The following is a 14,544-nucleotide window of genomic DNA, read 5'->3' as shown; positions in this document are numbered from 1 at the left end:
TCAGACAGATTCTTCCAATAGAAACAACAGGTAATGGTTTTGCATTGTATACCATATGGAAAACTAAGATCTAACATCTCCTTTTTCAACGTGTTAGTTCACTGTTGATGGAATTCTAATTATAATTTAGATGTAAATGAATGTAGTCTGGTCTATTTTATTTTTAAATCTTCTAATGGAGGGATGCAGAGTAGCAGATGGGGTACCCCTTCCCCCCCACTTTTTTAGTATATTATGCATAATGTAACTGTATAACGTGCTTTTTAGCACATATATAAAAGGCACCTGGCTCACTTTGGAGAACATATATCCATTTTTATGAAACATATGGTACCCTTGAAAATATTTTTTACTTTTTTTCAAAAATGAATATTTAGCAAACAAAATGGCTAAATTAATCCACCCTTTAGCTCTTCTGAGTTAGTAACAGAAGGTGAGATTCTTTTAAGAGACAGCACAGAAATTGCAGCCCATGGTGAAGCTGTTAAGCCACCTGATTATGGGCTCTGGCCATGTCCTAAAGCATAAGCTGGAAAGCCATGATGGTTTGGCCAATTACCCCAACCTGTGACCATCTGCATATGGCCAGTAGTGATGCCCACAACTCCCAGAGCACTATATAACGCACACCTGCCCCATAGCTCCAGCACACCCCTCGAAAACCCCCCCACCCTGGAATGTTCCTCATCCTCCAAGGGAATTCTGCCGTAGTCAGACCTGGAGCTTTTAGAGCTCCTTCAAGCAAGGTAAAAGGGCTTGAGTAGAATAACGCAACTGAAGAAGGGGTGAAAATATCACCTACTTTTTCCCTTATTAAACAAAGCAAGAGATATATTTCGTCAATTTATCTCAATCTTTAGCAACCAATCCATTCTGCTTTCTGCTTTAGGATTCTCTCTCTCAGGTAGCTAAAGTCTGAAGGTTTTGTATAGATACTATCCATACCCTTACTAAATCTCTTGATTACACCACAATTATTGAACCAAGAGTTACAGTAGTTGTAAGCGAACACAAATAATACAGTTGACTTCTCTTCAATATGATCTTTTCTAAATTATGCATTTGTCTTTTCATATATTATAAAAATAAATTTTCTATTCAAATAAATAAAGTCAGGGCTCTTAAGAATGTCAGCTCACCAATACAGCTTGATGTATGGCTGCCATGGAGATAACACCAACAAATGTCCAGTGCAAAATTACTTTTTGTAGTGAGCTTTGACTCGGTAAGGCACACTATATAAAATGTTAAGTATAGTGTTATCGTTATTTTTATTGTGATCTGGCAAGATATACTGAGAGGAATGGAGGAAAGTTTAGGGTCAGACCATGTTTTTGTACCTGGTTTCATATAAACGATTGAACTAACACCTTTGCTTCTGTATCTTCATTTATCTTTATTATGACAAGAAACAAAAATTCATTACAAATTTAAGAGATTCTTTTGTCATTCTGGCTGAACACGAGGAACCCTTTCTGAATAATCTACATATCAGAAACTAAGATAATTTTTACCCTCTATCAGGGTAAAAAATCAGATTTCCTCCTTGTAACATCGTATCAGGTTTCTTTCCTGCAGTGTGATACAATACATAAGGGATTCATTTCTTAGCAGTACTGAAAAACTAATTAAAACTGACTATAAAGAACTGAAACATGCAAAATGAAATATGATAAATGGAAGAACATTTCTTATGTGCTCATTACATGCAATGAGCAGAAGACCTATATAACATACTAAAAGCAAGATGAGATTGGTCGGGTTAAATTCTGGCCCACAGCTTGCAAGAGGGCCAGAAGCTAAACAAATGAATTGCAAAGAAAGTATATCAGCTCAAGTGCACTAAATGTTCACTTAAACTAAAAATCACACCCTTACTCTATGATGAAGAAGAGAATACCTGCATTCTCTGCTACTCTCAGGATATGCTACAAAGTGGTGATTTTTCAGGACCTTAGGTTAGGAAACTGAATATGGTCTTGGGCACTGGCCAATACTGAAACTGGGAAATGGTGGTTTTATGGTGTGACACTCAGCAATAAGCTGTGATTTTTTAGGCAAATCTTTCCTTTACATGTGAGTTCTGGTGCACAAAAAGGAAAGCAGCTTCTGGGCATGACAGCACACAGGAATATCTTGTAGTAAACAAGACCTAGGGAAAGCTAGAACCAGGAGATCTGAAGGGTCCTTACCCTGCTAAAAGTAGACTGTTATAGGCATGGAGGCAATATCAGGCTCAAGCATATATAGAACTACTAGCCAACTGCCCATCAAGAATGGGACGGAGAGGGGGAACAGGGACAGGTGGGGACGGAGCACTGCCACCCACCAGCCTGTGCTGCCGCCACTCTGCCTCCAGCCCTGTGCACCTCCCCGCTGTCCCATCTGGCTTCGTGCACACCCCCCCACCTCCTGCTGCTCCACCTTGCGGTGCTGCCGCCTCTGAGGCAGGGGCAGGAGGGGAAGCTTGCATGCGGTGGCTGAAGCCACCACCAAGCACTGCTGCTGCTGCATGTCTGGCCATGCGCAACCCCTCCCCACTCCAACTCCCCTCCTTCCCTCATGGCTGTGTCCCCTCCTCCCCTTCCCCCTTCCCTCTCCCCTCCTTCCTGTCCCTGCCAGCTTTTGTTAGGGTTCGGCAGCGGCATCAAGGCCGAAGCAGGGAGGCAAGGCCAGCACTGCATCACCCGCACCCCGCACTGCTGCATCCTAGGAGCGGGGTGGGGAGAAGCTTGCCTCCCACCATGCAGGGAGCAGGGCCAGGGGGGTGCAGGGGAGCCCCTGCTCCATCGCTGCCATCATGGCAGCATTCTGCCACTCCATGCCTCTGCCACCTATCTGGAATGCACTCTGATTGGTTGTTTCAGACAACCAATCAAAGTGTGAATAAAGCGTTACGGACAAATGGACAGACAGACTAAGGCTTTTATAATATTAGAATTCTTCCTTCACAGCAATCTTCTCAATTACATCCCTTTGCCCCGTAAGATATCTGCAGAGTGGATCACTTGTTTATAGCTTTGTGGAAAAGAGTACGTAGCAAGCTAAAAATAGATTGAGTACTAAAGTCATCTTTTAGGATTTTTGCATGTCCTAAAACAAAAGTGGCCAACTTGTGGCACAAGCACAAGCAACATGAACAGCCTCTGTGTGCGACAGTCAGCAGAACAGGGAGGAGACAGGCATCACAGTGGCAGATAGGGCAGGAAACTTAAAGCAAAGCAGCAGAGCAGCAAATCAGGCCAGGAGAACACAAACAGGAGCAGAATCCAGAGAAGCAGATCAAATTAGAGAGTATAAGGCTAGGAGGACAAAGCAAAACAGCAGATCAAGCAGGGAAGGGGATCAAGCAACAGTTGGGAAAGGTGTGGAGCTAATTTGTGGCATGCCTGCCAGAAAGGTTGGCCCCCACTGTTCAAAACACCAAAACTGTACAGAAGAACACATACAGAATTCTTGCCACACTAAGCTCTGCTTGTCAACTAAGCCATTAACTACAAGTAATGGGAAAGACAATTTATTTTTATTAAAAATGCAGATATGCACAACTTAAAAACTTGTTAATCCCTACTACAAACAGTTTAAACCTATCTTGACTATGCACATGATTTTCTGAGAGTCTCTGCAAATGCACATATTGATTATAGGCCAACAAAAAGGACAGCTTCAAGAACTCCCTTGAGTGAGATGGGCAACACAGAGTAGTAACTCCGAAAAAATCATGGCACCAGTGATGCCATGATTACTGTTTCAAATGGTCCTTTCAGATGCTTGGATCTAATCTGGCATGGGCACAGCAGAAAAGGAAAAGATCAACCAGACTTGTATTTTTGAAAAGCAAATAGTATAAAATTCCTGTTTCCATAAAACTATACATTATAAATGAGATACAGTATTTTAATCCACTTAGCAAAAGAATTCTTTTATTCTAGAACTTGAGTACAGATGCATAATTATTTTCCACTTCCAAGTTTTCAATCAGAAGGCAAAATATAAAAGCAAGTCAGTGAATACAAGTATAATAAAATAGCATATTGGTATAACTGTTAAAGCTGTAAAGGCAGCAGGGGTAGACATTTTATTCCTATACCAATATTACCTAGAGACCTAACTGAGAATGGACCCGCACACACTGTATTGCAATGATTTTTTTTTAAGAACATATTTTATTTAGAAAGTAAGTGACAGGACTGAAAAAAACAGGCCTGTTGTGGTTAAATATCATGGACTATAGAGCTCAGGAAGAAAAATTTGATTCCTTCTACATACCCCAGGGACTTCAGGAGCCAGAATGCTCCCCTATGTACCTTTTATGGTACTGCAGCAAAACTATTTGTTGCACAGCAAATGTTCATACCCTTGCACTGTTTACAACACTTTTACATTGAAGTCCTACCGCTACAAGTTTTTTCTTACAACTGTAATTTCATTTTGAGCTTAATTTGGGCAGCACACAGCTCCTCCATTGCTAAGAGAGAGAGAAAAAGATGCCATACCGAGAACACAGAACAGAAAAAGTAAAGGAATAAAATGATATGTTATCTCCTTCCCTTTCTCCACCCAGAGCAGGAAAATGAAAGTCATTTTTGCAACTTCTGTGTTTTCTCCCAGAGGGCCGCAAGGCAAGGATTTCCTTATGGTGGAAATGGGTTCATCCAATATTTCCTTACCTGTCATGATTTAAGTAAACTCACAGGAGAAATGGAGGACACTCACAGGCAATGAATACAGTTCCTTTCTACAGGCACCAACAGGCACCATTTTATATGACTCCTACAATTAAGGTATCAAGGTCCATCTTAAGAGCTGTACTTTGCCTCACCCAGTTGGAAACTTTCCCTCTAATTTCTTTATTCTAGTATTTAGGAATATAATTTCCATTCAGTCATAGGAAAGGAAGTCAGACTGCTACTACTACACACACTGAACCTAATTCTTTAGTTGCTCCATCACATGATAAATATTTACACTAATCTAAGATGATGCTTTTTCCCCATTTAGCATGGGAGAAAAAAACCCTTGTCTTAGATTCTAGTATGGGCTAGAACCAAAGCAGCTACAAACCTAGGGTGGGGTGAGGTGGGGAAGCAACAGAAGGGAACAAGTAATAGGGTAGAGAAGGCAGAGGGGTGGAGTAAATGTGGCAGGTGGGCAGGCAAGGGTCGGGATAAGGAGCATGAGGCATGCTGCCTGACCTCTAGCCAAAGATTTCCCTGCCACTGCTTTCTCTGTGGCAGCAGTGGGCAGGTGAACTTAAGGGGATCGTCCAATAACTAGAGTCTAGACAAGGAAAATTAAAACAAATTTACATTTCTCTATGTCTGGAATCTAATAATTCATGGGTCATCTTAAATTTAACTAAATTTGGATTCGGATAAATTTGGTAGTCATATTATGGGTCCTAGTGTTGGTTTTCTATTTGAATTACAACTTAGCTATATAACACTCTGAATATCTAAGCAGTCAATCCAGCTTCAACTGGATATTTACCCTTTGGTTGCTATTTTAACCTATATATAAAGTTTTTCAGTCAAGGATAAAATCCTTCAACTACTGCTTAAAGAGACTTCAAACTTCTGGAGCCCCTGCTATTATCATAGGGCCCGGGTTGAGCTCCTTGCCCACAAGGTCAGAGTTTTCAAAAGAGTTTTAAGTTAACATGTGGTTAAGACTGAAGGCATCCCTTTCTAGACTCAAAGGCCATGCCCAGATGAGCAAGCATATGCCTGTTGCAGTCTCTCAAAGCAGCTTGAGAGGCTGAGGCATACTAGGAACAAAAAAAAGTTCCCCACGCTGCATATTTGCAGCGCAGACTCTAATTTTGATACCGGGAAATAAATTTAAAAAAAACACCCTGGAAAAAAGCAGCACAGGACATGCACCTGAAGTATGCCTGGAGGGAACCAGAGGCTGGGGCCACCAGAGAGAGGAGCATGTGGCCAGAGCATCTCTATGTTGGCCACGTGCCCCTGCTGCTCCAACATGCTGCCTCAGTGTGCTGGGGCTAATAGGAGCAGGGCAGTGCTGCAGCAGTGGCTTGGACCCAGGCTCTGTCTCTGGTAAGTAGGGACATGAGAGTAAGGGGGATTGTGGGGGTGGATCCCTCGCCTGCCTCCCCACATGGTGCACAGTCCCCTGCAGCAGTGGCAGTAGCAGTAGCCGTTGGGGCACTCATGGCCTGCTGCCACCTGAGACTTGGGGGATGCACGTGGCACGGGCCTGGCCCGGTGGCATGCACTCTTGGAAAGAACGAGGCTCTCTCTTGCTGTCACCTGGGCTTCTGGCACTGCACACACAAGTTGTGTGCCCTCAAGCTAGACTGACAGTGCACAGGGCACACGGAGGCAGGACCTGGTCCAGCACGAGGGTGCATGGCCCTTGCATGCAGTGCCAGGAGCCCAGGTGATAGCAAGAGCCAGCCCAGTCATGGTTGATAGCGCATGCCAGTGGACCTGGCCCACTGTGTGCTATGTGCAGCCCCTGTGTCTCAGGCAGCAGTGGGCCAGCACCCATACGGCCACTGCTGCTACGGAGGTGAGGCTGTGCACCATGCAGGGGGGCAGGTGGGAAACCCACCCCTCCCAAGCAGTCCCTCAACCCCCACACAGTCCCCCGCATCTCCAGGTTCCACTTACCAGGGATAGAGCCTGCGCCCAATCCACTGCTGCCAGCCTTGCCCCGCTTCTGTTTCCTCCAGCGTACTGAGGCAGCATACTGGAGCAGCAGAGGTATGCAGCAGGCACAGAGATGCTGTGGTTGTCACCCTCACAAACCACCCCAACATCCATCCACAAACTCCACTCCCCCAAACCACCCCCACACTCCCTGAAGCCCCTTAACAAGACCCCCCATTAACCTCACCCCCAGAAACCTTAGACCCACCCACAAACCCTCTCAAATATCTCCACAAACCCCACACCTGTTCCTCCACAACTCCCCATCCCCCCCACCCCACCCCAATTTCACACCCTGCATGTCCAGCCACCAGATGGGATGCGACACCACCTACTTGTGGGAGCTGTGGCTGCAGGGGCAACTGCTGCACTGCAGCCCTGCCCCGTGCCTATATTGGTGCTAGGACATGCAGCACCAGCCTGTGGGGATTCCTGGTCTCAGGAACCACCTGGATATTCAGGGGTCAAAAAAAATTGCAGGGAAAAAAAAAATGGAGCAGCACATGTTCGGGCAGCACACAATGCTGAAAAGTGGAACCAGGCCACTGGGAGCCACACTGTGACTGCTGGCCAGGCTCTGCCCAGTAGGATCACTGCAGCTGCAGCCCCAGGAGGCCCCCAGGATCCCAGGTAAGGCTACTGGGACCAACACAGTGCTGGCCCCAGACTTCCCTACTGCCCCCAGCATAACTTGCTGTGTGCCAAAGCATATGTGGCACAGGCATTCCCCAGGGACACGTAGTGGCAGCACAAGGTACACTGCTGCTATTTGTCCCTGGTGAACCAAATGCCCATGCATGTGCCCATGGATTCCTATTTGAAATCTCTGGGTTTATTGTGTGAATCATTTGTAGGTGCTAATTTTGCATGGCATCCTGCATCACCCTTACAAGAATTGTACAGCATCCTAGTTAAGAATCACTGACTTATGTACTTAAATAAAGCCCAAAGTTTCAGAAGAGCTGAGGTCAAAAAGCACCTAAAAACTCACCTCTTCTTTTGGTCCCTAAAAAGGAGATGAACTGCTTTGAAATTTAACCATCAAGTGCTTAGATTAGGATTTGCCTCATGGTTTGTGTTTAAGTTAATAAAATTTGCAAAGCACTTTGCCATGAAACTGTATTATATAAAACATCGTTACATTGCTGACCGATGAATGAAAGAATTCCAGTTATTGTGAATTAAGTTTTAATGTTCTTCTCTAGCAAATCATCTGTATGTCCCCAAACTCCTAGGATATCAAACTGACCACCATTACTTCAGCTAGAGAGCTACTTATAAACGTGTTTCCTCATTTTGTGGTAGTCTTCCATCCATCTTTATATTTCACTGCCATTAGCACAACAGCTTTGAGTAGTTAGTACATTTCAGTATAAAGTTGTCACATGGAGTAAAAAATAAAAAAATAAAAAGCTGCTTGTACAAGTAGTATAAAGAACTCTGACACAACAGTTTTGACCATTGTTTTTCCATTGTCTTAAAAAAGGACCTGACATTAAGAGAGCTCAGGAGGACAAAACCTGGGACCTGATGAAAAAATGATTAATTCCTGCTCATCTTCTCTCTTCCATTGTAAAGTGCTCAAAATAAGGAATATAAAATAGATGTTGCCGGGGAGAGAAGGAAAGAATGAATGCCTTTGGTAAGGCAGAACTTGGATGGAAATGTCTGTTTTTAAATTTAACAGTGGGGAGATTTCCAGTTTTCTGTCAGATTACGTTGATGTGTTCTACTAACTATAGTACCAGTTTATTGGTACTTAAGGAAGACAGCTTGCTGCCTATAACGGTTTTATCTTTTCCTGAGTGTTCCACCAGGTAAGATGCCCCGTGTGCACATGTGCTCTAGGAGACTAAGAGGTATTTGTTCTGATTCAATTAGTATTAATTGGAGAAGGCAAGAACATAGCTTTCAAACCAAGGATGGAAAGATACTTTCAAGAACTATATGAAGACTCTATAAGCTTTCATGAGCCTGTATTAATAAAGCAGCTTACAGATTCTACGTCAGAAAGCAGATGAATAAATATTGTAGAGTGAAGCCATAATGAAGTCTGTAAGTAACAAACATTTTTTTTTAAAGGAGAGGAACCCAGGGCATTAGCCTCTTACCCATTTTTCATAATTATTGAAGAATCTTGTTTCTGAGCTCAGAAAATCTCAAAAATACAGAAAAATGTGACTACATTCTGAAGACTGTCTCTGTAAAATGATATTATGTACTTCTAGATTTGTTGCTATCCAATTAATCTAAACTGGACTCTGTTCAGTTCTGTCGATGAGTGGTTTAACACAGTCCCACCTCTCTCTCCCACAGCAGTCCCCAGACAATACTATTAACAGGAGTAAATAGTATCTTTTTTGCTGGAGGAACTGAACTGTTAAGTAAGAATATGATATTTATACAGTGACTTTTCTGACCCTAGCTACACTTAAACTATTCACAGATTTCTTTCTTCATGAACTTGAACATTTGCAATTACACAGAATCAATTTGAACTGGTACTTTACTTAATCCATAAGGATATTTGTTAGCCTCAACAGACAATTTCCTCCCAACTGCAGTAGGAAATACATAACAAACATCATTAAGTTACTGCAACCATTTCACCATACCGTGCCAACGAATGTGGAAGACAGTGAAATGCCTATTCTCAAAACTTTATTTTTTAATGTTTGGTAAATTTGTCCTCATTGGCAAAGAAATACTCTGCTTAAATATCCTCATTATTTTAATAATTGTCCATGTACCTTCTGTTAGTATACTCATTGTCTCTTTGTTTATATGCATTAGTTTTGTGATTGGTACCTTCTCTCTCCCTTCACATCTTCTTTTACAGGCTTTGTGTTTCATTTCTTATATGAATGTAGCATAGTTTTACAATTGTTATCTGCTAGTATATTATGACCTGGGTCCAAAAATGACCTAGGCTCCTAAGAGTGCCACCTGCTACTTGAGTATCATTTCCTAAAACTTAGACACCACAACTTTCTGAAAAATATGGTTTTCATAGCACAGTTCTCAGTCAGTTACTGGCCAGGCTATGTGTTTGGTTTGCACCACAAAGCAAAAACTGGGCCACTGACTTGGTAGTAGGTATCACTTCTCTAACTAGTCTTATTTATGATAGAATACTATCTCCACTATTGGTCCAATATCTATATTTGAAACCCCACAGTCAAAATTTAAGTACACTGCCTTTAGTTATTTTATCTTCCATCTAAGTATTGGATATAAAAATCTTTAGTAAATTAGTGAAGGATGACTTTTTCTGTCTGAATTATACTCCATTTTCCAACAACAGCTCTTAGTTAGCTGATAGTTTCCAAATTTTCCCAACAACTTACATTAGATGCCTTTACTAAAATTCTAGACCATTTCTTGATCCTATTACTCCTGGTGGTTCGCTAATTGCCTGGGGGATCTATGTTAGCAATCCAAAGTTATTTGATTGACTAGCTTTCTGTTCAAATGGTCCTTATTATAATCACTTAAATATTTCAGTGCACCCTTTTGGAAATCCTAAATGAAGGGATTTAATACTCTAAATCTCAGTGAACTTTAACTGGAGTTTGGCAACCACCTCCATTATCTGCCTATGAAATTCCAGTCAGAAACTCTTACCAATTTTTAAAACTGTTTTCCTATGTTTATTTCCTTGTTAAGAAATCAATTCTAGTTTTTAAAACAATTATTTGTATTTCAACAACAATCATTATTGTCACTAGAATAGCATCTTACTGCATCATTGAATTTTAATAGGCATGATATGCTCGGGATACATTTTTTATGCAGACAAACCAATAACTACATATACAATTTATTATTTCTTTCTTTTATTTTATTCAGTTACTATTGGACACAGCATTGTCTAATTCAATTATGAAATTGTCCCTATACAACTTTTCCTTCTAACTGTTCTCTTCCACGTATCACTGTTATTGCTATATTCTGCAAATTATTTATTTTGGGTTCTTTCTTTGATGCAAGATGAAAAAAAATCATTACATTTTTTTATGGCAAAGGAGGAACAAAATTCAGAGAGTACCACAGTGCCAACAGACAACCAAATGTGCTTTTCTTTACTATTACTGTCCCAGCCTTGTATTCTTATGTTGCTGCTGTTCATCCAACAGGATTCACCCTTCAGATCACACTCCCAAAAGTGTGTTCCCACTCAGTGCTATTAATTGGCTAGTGAAGATTTTTATATCATGTTTACTTATTTTGAATGTCAGTCTTCTCTATTTTATCTTTTAAAAAATCCTCACCTCACTGAATAGTTGCACCTACAGCCAGGGGGCAAGTGAGTACTATTAACAGTGCTATGTGACTCAGCATTCAGGAGGCCTTCAAGATATAAGCAACACCTTTCCTTCCCAGAAGCTGTGTGATGATAAAGAGACATATTCTAAATGCTGCCTGTATCATATAGGACAACACCCAAAAACAGTTTAAAATGGTAAGAGAGAAATTATTATAATGTAGGATTTTACACTAATATATGCATTCCCTTATAGCGTGCTTCAAAAAGATCATTGCTCTGTATATTTTGCAGGGCAGGATATTAAACTCCCTATTAAGCAATATCAAGTATTTCCTCCCAACACTGAAATAGTAATAGTTAAGTAAGTAAAACACATTTTTCCAAGTAATTAATAGTCAAACAGCCTGTTCTTTAAGGCAGGGGCCCATACGTGTTTATGAAGAACATGGCACAGTGAAACCTGAATACTGTCTGCAGCCCTCAAGTGTTACTGCAACATAAATATTAAATAACAGTGTAAATGTAGAGAAAAAAATGATAACATCTAGAATTTCTGTTATTATCTACAGTACCAGCTGGCACTAACTTCTCAAAAATTCCAATCACATAGAACATGGCTTTCAGATTTATTAAATAAGCTGTCCTGCTCTTCCAGTACTTGCATTTTATGAAAAAATGTCCAAGTAAAAATATGAACAGATCTTTTCAAGTATGTATTGAATGTACTTTACATTGAATGTAGGGAGCTTGCATTTCAGTTTTGTTCATACCTTCCAAAACACAAAAGTTCATACCTAAAAATATATGAAAATACTTAAGAATGATATACACATGCATATATAAAACATCTATTTTACTAGAAAACTGGGTTTAATAATAAAAACTAAAACCAGTTTTATATTTCTTTTTCTTTTATATGTGTATACTGGACCACTACAGCAGCTTTTTACAAACCATAAACATCTCTTAATTACTGGTAGTCACATATGCAAATGTAATGCATATACTACATATGCTTTTAAATTTTCTATTTCTTGTCAACAACATGCATTTCCAGCAAATGGAGTCACTATAAATACCTCAGAGCATCAAACAGACAGACTATTTTGAAGGACAATATGGGCAGATTTGTTTCTTCACTATAGAACTGCCCAGACTTTTCATGAAGATTTAATAGTTTGATCATCTCAGTCATTTATAGGGCAGCCTAGGAATAGATTCTGAGATCTCACTTCCTAAATATACTTTTATCTCACACTTATTTATAAATGTAGGAATAGATATAGAAACATAGGAATAAAAGAAAATTAAACTCCACTGTCATTATCCTGCTAGGACCTCTAATGAAATAGATCATTTTATTTTACTGTACTGCCCTCCCCACAATGCAGTCATCTATAGCAGGTAAGGCTTGATCAGAAATATACACTCATATACATTCCAATATGCAAAAGTTTAACAACATACATTCACAAGAGTCTTTAATTACTCATTTAAAAATACAGCAAGATATAACCAGCAATGGCCATTTAAGAAATCTGACTCTGCATTCCAGCACAGATATCTGAGTCAGTGTAACCACTTTGCATCACCATAATCCTGCCTCAGCATATTCTGGGTTCTGCAATAAGACCTACAGATAAAAAACATTCAGTTTACCTTAGATGATGAATTCCATCCTGTCCTTTGGTTCATAATAACTATTCCAACTTTGTATTTCTGAAAAATACAAGGATGGTTGCACAAATAAACTTCACAGATCCTCTCCTGCGGCAGAAACAAATTAAAAAAAAAGACTTCAAGCTGTGACCTCAGAGCAGAGCACAGCCGTTAGCATCCCTCAGCCAACCTTCTGTAGAAAACAGGTTAGACAGCAGGAAAACTGGCTCTGTACATGGCTGCAATGCTTTCAAATCAAGCATTCTGTGCTGTAAGCTCAGGGATTTATATCTTCTTAAATAGGCCGTCCTATTCAATGCTGCTTGTGTGCATGAAAATATGAAGCATTTCACTGCAGTCACTTTATACAAAAAACTATTCCAGTCATCTTTACAGTCTCTGCCACTTTGCTCTGAGACTAAAGAATGAGCACAGCATGCATAATTCATGCATTAAAATCTTTTGTGCACTTCCTGTAGCCACTGTTACATCCAGTAATGGGATATTGATCTGCTCATCACTAAAACAATTGGGGCTAGGCAATTGGTTTACTGCAACAAAAATATTCCAGCCAAAATCAGATGCAATCTTAGGCTCTCCACCTCTGCAGCAGTCATGCATAACACTAACATACATAGCATGACATTTACATACTGCAGGGTTGAATCTGAGCTCTGCATTTCTCTGTCCTTCAGAAAATGCTGCATCATCTGTTCTTTTTATTTCAACTGTATATTTTCTGAAGTATGTGTCTTTAAATAGTATAAGAGCTAGATATGATTTTCTCTCAACTTCACAGCACAGAGAATAACTAAGTGTACAGAAATGACACAACAGTAAAGTTTTTCATTGCTTTCTGTACTATATTTGTATTAACTTGCTCATATTTGAGGATTAAAAGCTTTGAGATTCTTTATTAAATATATCATATTAACCCTATATAAAACAGTGCACACACATAATTTTGTTTAGCATAGTTACAATTGTAGTTCATATAATATCCGATTAAAAGAATATAATCCACAGTATCAAGGTATGTAACCTTTATCAAAGATCTGACTATTCCAAAATCTTTCCAGCATACTCCCTCCCTTTTTCATCTGAGTTACCTCAACAAAAAGTTCCCAACAACAGTTTACTAGCTCTTTCTTTCTCTGGCAAACATACATTCACCTCAGCCACTTAAGTCTGCCATATATGTGTCTCAAATAAAATCTTCTTGGTACAAAGGAGAGGGTCCTGGCTCACTAACGGAACTTTAGGGCCAGGGACAGAAATGACACAAACTGGTTTAAACCTGTAACAGAACAGAAGCTCAGTGCAAATAAACCAGTTTCAAAATGGCTGAAACTGGTTTACGATAAACCTAGTTGAATGTAGTATCTGACTTAACTGATTTGGATCAAACTGGTTTATGAAACTTCTGTCCCAAACCACTTCCTGATTCAAGTTAAATCAGAGTCCTTCAGCATCCCAACATGCTGCAGCCCTGGGCTGGGCTGTCCGCTTCAGAGAGCAGGGCTGGCCCCACCCCTCTGCTCCCTAGCTGGAGCCGTGAGGGCTGGCTGATGGGGGGGACAAACCCAACTGGGGATGCAGCCCAGTCTACAGGGGGAGGGGGGAAGCCACCCTTGCCCCCAGGAAAACCCAGGCTGGGGTCTGGGGCCAGAGAGAGGAGTTAAACTCCTCTTTCCCTGAGAATGGAGCTAGCTGCCCTGCCCTGCTAAACTTACTGCTGGCTGCAACTGTGGACTACAAATCCCAGAGGCATCTGCAAGCAGGAAGAAGAAGTCATGAGCAACCCTGCAGAGTCCTGCTGTTGTAATTCTGGACCACAAATTCCAGAGACCTCGGAGGCAGCAGGAAGAGGAAGTGAACACACAGCCAGAGAGCCCTGCTCTAGCGCCCCCTCCCCCCAAATGTCTGTTCACTTCTATTTCAATT

At 40.9% G+C, this 14,544-nt stretch overlaps 1 protein-coding gene across 1 annotated transcript in view; it reads right to left on the bottom strand.

Annotated features, from left to right (window-relative positions):
- CNTN1 (contactin 1) overlaps window positions 1–14,544 on the bottom strand; it is a 473,636-nt gene that overhangs the window by 274,682 nt on the left and 184,410 nt on the right. Inside the window, exon 4 of the mRNA XM_090042334.1 lies at window positions 12,601–12,660. The gene's annotated coding sequence lies outside the window, so the exon portion shown is untranslated. The remainder of the gene's footprint in view (window positions 1–12,600; window positions 12,661–14,544) is intronic.

The sequence above is a fragment of the Crocodylus siamensis genome, chromosome 4 (genome assembly GCF_052110815.1).
Source record: "Crocodylus siamensis isolate JL-2025a chromosome 4, ASM5211081v1, whole genome shotgun sequence".
Taxonomy (NCBI): domain Eukaryota; kingdom Metazoa; phylum Chordata; order Crocodylia; family Crocodylidae; genus Crocodylus; species Crocodylus siamensis.
The sequence above is the reverse complement of the archived record's forward strand: the minus strand, read 5'-3'. Positions and strand labels throughout refer to the sequence as shown.